Source organism: Penaeus monodon, chromosome 10, assembly GCF_015228065.2.
Source record: "Penaeus monodon isolate SGIC_2016 chromosome 10, NSTDA_Pmon_1, whole genome shotgun sequence".
NCBI lineage: Eukaryota > Metazoa > Arthropoda > Malacostraca > Decapoda > Penaeidae > Penaeus > Penaeus monodon.
This window is the reverse complement of record NC_051395.1, coordinates 11,233,936-11,241,435: the sequence shown is the minus strand read 5'-3', so window position 1 is coordinate 11,241,435 and position 7,500 is coordinate 11,233,936.

The window sequence follows — 7,500 nt, the reverse complement described above, 5'->3', positions numbered from 1 at the left end:
GAGAAAAAGGGGGGAAAAGAGGGGGGAGAGGGGAGAGGAGGAGGGGGAGAAAAAAAAGAGAGGGGGGGGAAAAAAGAGAGGGGGAAGAGAAAAAGAGAGGAAGAGAAAAGGGAAAGGGGAGGAGGAAGAGAGGGGAGAGGAAAAAGAGGGGAGAGAGAGAGAGGAAAAGGGGGGGGGGGGAGGAGAGAGAGAGAAAAGAGAGAGGGGAGAGAAAAAGAGAAAAGGGGAGAGGGGGAAAGAGAGAGGAGGGGAGAAAAAAAAAGAGAGGAGAGAGAGAAAGAGAGAAGGGAAAGAGGAGAGAAAGGAGGGGGAGAGAGGAAAGAGAAAAGGAGAGAGGGGAAAGAGGGGAGAAAAGAGAGAAAAGAGAGGAGGGGGGGAGAGAGAGAAAGGAGAGAAGAGAGAAGGGAGAGAGAGAAAGAGGAGGAGGGGAGAGAAAGGGGGAGAGGATGAGAGAGAAAGAGAGAGGAAAGAGAGAAAAAGAGGGGAGAGAGAGGGGAAAAAAGAGGGGGGAGGAGAGAAAGAGAAGGGGGAGAGAGAGAAAGCGGATGAGAGAGAGAAAGGGGGGGGAGAGAGAGAAAGAGAGAAAGAGAGAGGAGGAGAGGGGGAGAGAGGAGGAGAGAGAAAGGAGAGGAGAGGGAGAGGAAAAAGAGAGTGAAAAGGAAAGAAAGGGAAAGAGGGAGAAAGAAGGGAAGAGAGGAAAGAGAAAAAAAGGAAGAGAAAGGGGCGAGAGGAGGAGGGGAGGAGAGGGCGGAGGAAGGGGGGGAGAGAGAAGGGAAAGAGGGAGGGGAAAAAAGGACCCCCCCGGGAGCGGGGGGAGGGAAGGAAGGGAAAACAGAGGGAGGATAGAAAAGGGAAAAGTAATTTTAAAGAAAAGAAAAACGAAGGAAAAAAGAGGGAGAGAGAGAGAGGGGGGAGAGAGAGGGGGGGAGGGGAGGGGGAGAAGAGAGGGGGGGGGAGAGGAGAGGGGGAGAGAGAGAGAGGGGGAGAAAGAGGGGGAGGAGAAAAAGAGAGAGAGGGGGGGGAGAGAAAGGGGGAGAGAGAGAAAGGGGGGAGAGAGGAAAAAGGGGGGAGAGAGAGAGGGGAAAAGAAAAGAAAAGAAAAAGGGCGAGGGGAAAAGAAAGAAGGGGGAAAAGGGGAGCGAGAGGGGAAGGACCCCAAAAAGGGGAAAAAGAGGAGAGAGAGAGGGGAGGACCCCCGGGGGGGGAGAGAGAGAAAAGGGGAGAAGAAAAGAGAGAGGGGAGAGGGGAGAGAGAGGAGAGAGAGGGGAGAGAGAGAGAGAAAAGAAAAGAAAAGAACAGAAAAGAGAGAGGAAAAGAGAAGAGAAGAAGAGAGGGAGGAGAGAAAGAGAGAATGGGGGAGAGAGACAGAGAAAAGAGGGGGAGAGCCAAAAGAAGAGAGGGGAAAAGAGGAGAGAAAAGAGGGACGAGAGGGGGGGAGAGAGAAAAGAGGGGGAGAGAGAGAGAAGAGAGGGAGGGGAAAGGAAGAAAGGGGGAAAGAAGGGGGGGGAAAGGGAAAAAGGGGGAGAGAGGAACCCAAAGGGGGGGGAAAAACAACAAAAGGAAAAAACGGGGGGGAGGGGGCACGGAGGGGAGAGAGGGGGCAGAAGGGGTGGAGAAGACAAATGGGGGAAAGAGGCAGAAAAAAAGGAAACCCCCCCGGGGGGGGGGCGGGGGGAAGGGAACAGGGTAGGGGGGGAAAAGACAAAGGGGAAGGAAAGAAATAGAAGAAAAGAAAGAAAAGAAAAAACAAGGAACAAAGAGGGGAGAGAGAGAGAAGAGAGGGGGGAGAGAGAAAAGAGGGGGGAGGGGGAGAAAAGAGGGGAGAGAGAGAGAGGGGGGAGAAGAGAAAAGGGGAAAAGAGAGAGAGGGGGGAGAGAAAAAGAGAGGGAGGGGGGAAGAGCGGGGAGAGAGAGAAAAGGAAAGCGAGAGAAGAGAGAGGGGGAGAGGAAAAGAGAGAGGGGGAGAAAAGGGAGAGGGAGAGGGAGAGAGAGAGGGAAGAGAGAGAGAGGAGAGAAGAAGGGGACGGGGAGAAGAGAGAGGGGAGAGAAGAGAAGAGGGGAAAAGAAGAGGGGGAAGAGGGAAAGAGAAGGAAAAGGGGGAGAGGGGAGAGGACCCGAAAAAGAGGGGGAAAGGGAGAAAGGAGAGAAGAGAGAGAGAGGGAGAAAAAGGGGAGAGATAGGGGGGAGAGAGAGAAAAGAGAGAGAGAGGGGAAAAGAGAGGGGAAAAGAGAGGGGAAAAAAGAGAGAGAGGAGAGAGGGAGAGGAAAAAGAGAAAAGAGACAGAAAACAGAAGGGGAAAGGGGGAGGGGAGAGAGGGCAAAGAGACAGAGAGGGGGAGAGAGAGAGGAAAAGAGAGGGGGGGGACAGAGGAGGGGAGAGAGAGAGGGGGGACAAGAGAGAGGGGGAGGGGGAGGGGAAGAGGAAAAGGGAGAGAGGGGAAGGGGAGGGGAGGGAAAAGAGAAGAGAGGGGAGGGGGAGAGGAAGAGAGGGGAGGAGAGAAGAGAAGGGAGGGAAGGGGGGGAAAAGAGGGAGAGAGAGAGAGGGAAGGGGAAAAGAGGAGAGAGGGGAGGGAAGAGAGGAGAGGAGAGGGGGGGGGGAGAGAGAGGGAAGGAGAAGGAGGAGGGGAAGGAGCGAGAGGGGAGGGGAGAGGGGAGGAGAGAGGGGAGGAGAGAGAGGGGAGAGAGGAGGGGGGGAAGGGGGGAAAGGGGGGGGAGAGAGAGGGGAGAGAGAGGGGGAGAGAGAGGGGGGAGAGAGAGAGAGAGAAGAGGGGGGGGAGAGAGAGAGGGGGGAGGAGAAAAGAGAGGGGAAAAAGGGGAAAAGGGGAGAGAGAAAAAAGGGGGAGAGAGAAAAGGGGGGGGAGAGAGAGGGGGGGAGAGAAAGAGAGAGGAGAGAGGCGGAACAGAAGGGGAAAAACCGGGGGGGGGGGGCGAAAAGAAGAAGAAGGGGGAGGGAAAGAGAGGGGGAGAAGAGAGGGAAGGGGAGAGAGAGAGAGGGGGGGGAGGAGAGGAAGAGAGGGGAGGGAGAGAGAAGAGAGAAGAGAGGGGAGGAGAGAAAAGCGGGGAAAGAATTTTTGGGAGAGAGAGAGACAGAGAAGGGAGAGAGAGAGGAGAGGGGAGGGGGGGGAGGGGGGGGAGAGAGAGAGAGGGGGAGAGAGAGAGGGGGAAAAGGGGGGAGAGAGAGAAGGGGGAGAGAGGAGAGGGGGGGGAGGGAGGGGGGGGAGAAGAGGGGGGAGAAGAGAGAGGGAAAGGAGAGGAGAGAGAGAGAGAGAGAGAGAGAGAGAGAGAGAGATAAAAAGGGGGAGAGAGAGAGAAGGGGGAGAGGGGAGAGAGAGAGAGGAGAGGAGAAGGAAAGAAGAGAGAGAGGAAGGGGGGAAAAAGGGGAAGAGAACGAGGAAGAAAAAGAAGAGAAAAAAGGTGGGAAAAAAAGAGAAAAAGAGGAAAGGGGGCAAGGAGAAAGAGGGGGAAAAGGGGAAGGTAGGAAAAAAAAGAGGGAGGGTGGAGGGGGGGGGGGAAAGAGAGGGGGGAGAAAGGGGAAAAAGGGGGAGAGAGGGGGAAAAGGGGGAGAGGGAGGAGAGAGAGAGGAGAAGAGGGGAGGGAGAGGGGAGAGGATGAGGAGAGAGAGAGAGAGAGGACGGGGGGAAAGGGGAGAGAGGAGAAAGGAGAGAGAGGAGAAAACGAAAGGAAGGGGGAAGGAAAGAAGGGGAAAAACAAAAAGAAGAAAGGACGAAAAAAAGAAAAAAAAAAGAGGAGAAAAGGGGAAGAGAGGAAAGGAGAGAGAGAGAGAGAGAGAAAGGAAAATGAAGAAGGAAAAGAGGGGGAAGAAAGGGCGAAGGGGGAAGAGAGAAGAAAGGGGGGGAGGGGAAGGAGAGAAAAAAGGAGAGGGGAAAAGAGAGAAGAGAGAGGGGAGAGAGAGAGAGAGACGAGGGGGAGAGAGAGAGAGAGAGAGGAGAGAGAGAAGAAGGGGGAGAGAGAGAGGAAAAGAGAGAGGGAAAAACCAAAAAGGGGAAAGGAAAAGGGGATGGGGAAGAGGAAAAGGATAAAGGGGGGGGGGAAGGGGGGAAGGGAGGGGAAGGTGTGGAGGGCGGGAGAGAAAGGGGGGGAGCAAATGAGGGGAAAAAGGGGTTTAAAGAAAAAAAAAAAAAAGGGAAAAGCCCTTTTTAAAATTTTAGAAGGAAGAGGAGAAAGGAAAAAAAAAAGGCGGGAAAAAGAGGGGAGAGGGGGGAAAGGGAGGAGGGGAGGAGATAGAAGAAAACAAGAGAGGGGAAGGGGGGGGGAATAGGGGGGAGGAAGGAGGAAGGGGATTTTTAAGCCCGGGGGGAGAGGGAGGGAGGGGGAGAGGGGGGGGAGGGGGGAAAGGGGGGGGGGGGGGGGGGGGGGGGGGGGGGGGGGGGGGGGGGGGGGGGGGGGGGGGGGGGGGGGGGGGGGGGGGGGGGGGGGGGGGGGGGGGGGGGGGGGGGGGGGGGGGGGGGGGGGGGGGGGGGGGGGGGGGGGGGGGGGGGGGGGGGGGGGGAGGGGGGGGGGGGGGGGTTTTGGGTTTTTTAAAAAAAAAAACCGCCCCCTTGGGGGATTGGGCCAAGGGGGTTTTTTTTTCAGAGGGGTTTTCCCTTCTGTTTTTGTATTTTTTGCGGTTTTGGTTTTTAAACCCCCCGGGGGTTCTTTTGCTACAGGGGGTTGTGGGAAAATATTTAAGGGGGCAACGGGACAGACAGACAGACAGACAGACAGACAGAGAGACAGAGAAAGAAAGAAAGAGAGAGAGAGGAGAAGAGAGGAAAGGAGAGAGAGAGAGAGAGAATATCTGGAAGATGCCAAGAATGCGAAAAAGAGCGGGAAGAAGGAAAGATACGGAGTAAGAGAGACAGAAAGCTGCGTGTCGGGAGGTTGGATAGGATGAGAAAGCGAGAGAGAGAGAGAGAGAGAGAGAGAGAGAGAGAGAGAGAGAGAGAGAGAGAGAGAGAGGGGAGAGAGAGAGAGAGAGAGAGAGAGAGAGAGAGAGAGAGAGAGAGGTCGTCAACATTAACCATTAAACAAGGCTAAGGATAAAGGTATGGGGACAGAGAGAGCGATATAGAGGGCGGGCGAAGGGTGGACGGAGGGAAGGTGTGGAGTGGCGGCATTGATTCGTTACAAGGGTGGTTGAGCTTTAATCATGAGATCCTCATGGGTGCTTCCAACTATGATCCTCATAAAAACACACACACAGAACACTTGCTCTCTTAACTCATTTTCCAGTTACGCCGACCACGAGTCTCCTCATGAGGTCTCCAAGGAGCTTCTTATCGCGGTGCAGAATCGAGTGGGAGATCGGTGTTCTCGGTTATCTGGCATGGAGGCGCCCGATGCTTGATGATCAGAAGCAAACAAGCAGCAGTGTTGCCGCGGTGTCTGCATAGGCGGGCTTTTCTCGCCCGTATACGCTTGTTAGCTCCTCCACTTGTGCATCTGTTATACCCAGTGCTTCCTGGTGATGTTACGTTGTCCTGCTATTGTTAGCGGTGTGTATTGAGGCGTGTGCGGTTTTATGTCTGCCGTGTTCCTTATCGTGGTCTGTGAGCGCGTGGATTTGCAAGTGCAGAGTTCTTCTGTTTTGTATTTGCGTTTTGGTGAACACGTGTCTTTGTACAGATTGTTGAAAATATAGCGCAATTTTTGGTTGGGGAGTGATTTTATGAATGGTTACAGCACAGTACAGTGCGTAGCAGTTACATATATGGCATTTGTGAAGGTTATACTGCAGAAGCGATTGCGTCACCTTCTTCACAATGTGTTGACGATCATTATCAAGGTAAATTAGCATGAAGTGAGTGACAAGAGTGGAGCCTCGCTCTCCACACGGAGAGAGAGAGAGAGAGAGAGAGAGAGAGAGAGAGAGAGAGAGAGAGAGAGAGAGAGAGAGAGAGAGAGAGAGAGAGAGAGCAGTGAAGCCACGTGTAAGTGCATGGTCGGCCCGGGAAGACGGTTGCGTCGGCCGACATTCACGGGTGAGTGCGTTCGTACCCCGTGACTGCGTGCTGGCTCACACCCGCGTCTCGGCGCGAGCGGGAACTTGGTCGGAGTTACGAAGATTGCGTCACTCCCAATACCCGCTTGTATTGTTGTAATATTGCTTGCTGTTGTTTAGCAAATGTTATATACCAAACGGCATAAAGTGTATCATCGCTTGAGCCCAAAGTGTGCCCTCATTCCGACGTTTGCGTCCTTAGCCTGTAACAATACCACATCCAGATCCTAAAGTCGAAGGGTCAGAAGCACGTCCTGGCCCTGTATTCGAGAGTGCGGTCAAACGGGGGCGTCAAAGTTGCGGTTTCGTCGCCTCCGTTGCAACCAAAACAACACCCACAAGAATAAACAAATGCATCTCGCTTGCAGAGCCATGTGCCGCCCATCCGCCACACAGGCCCATATGCGCTGTTAAATATCTCACAGGTTGACGCTGTCGATGTGCAAGTGACGGCACCGTGTTGAATAATTCCGCCGTCCGGCCTGTATTATTGAGAGTCCCGGTGGAGGCGGCGCTCACGCCCAGATTCCCGCCATATACAGTCCCTCCCCACGCCCTGCCCCCCCTCTCGCTCCCTTCCTCCTGCTCCTCCATCGACTCAGTCCGCTCCCCTCATCCCTTCCCCACCTCATCTCGCTCCTCGCCGCTTTCCCCTCGTTTTGCTTCACCCGCTCTGCCCTCTCCTCGCACAGCTTCAGCTTCTTCCGTTTTGACTGAACTCCCTTCGCTCTCCCTTGTTTTTCTCGTTCGTGTCTCCCTGTCTGACCTCGTGCTTTTCTCTTTCTCTTGTCCTTCCCACACCGACCCCCCCCCCCCTTGCTCCCTGCGAAACAAAGCTCCTAATGTCAAGCGGGACTGCGCTTCAGTAGCCCAATGCCTTAAAGAATGTGGCAACCGCTAAAAGAGTTTTTTATAAGATGATCTAGTTGGTAAAACGAAACGAGATTGAGCTCATTAGGAAAGGGCGTAAAGTGTGTGCTACGTAATCCTGACTCGCAAGGAGGAGAGGAAGGGGAGATGAAAGGGGAAAGGATACAGCCAAGAGGGGAGAGGAGACCTGCATGTCGCGAGGGGCGCCCTGCAGTATGCGACACTTTCTGTATCTGAGCGAAACACGCCACTTGTCCCCTCACTTCTCGCCACCTCCGAATGGACCCAGCCTTTAGGAGATCGACTAATGAGTGACCTAGATTTCAGGAGCCAAGCTTCAGGAGGTGAGGAAACGAGCTTCGGGAGTGGAGGGGGAAAAAGGCGGAAATTTCGCTGTAAGGGAGGGGAAAGTTGGGAAAGTTTCGTGATCGGGGAGGAAAGAGTTTTGTCTCGGCAAGCCAGATAATGAATAATTTACAAAGCCTCCAACCGACCGACGTTTTGTTAGATATTAAGGAAAAAAAAAAAACATACACCGGTAATTTATTGAAGCTAGTTAACTGCATCATGATTCAAAGTGGAAATGGAACTTGAGATTTCAGAGGCCAGTGGGGACGGGGAAAACATTTCAT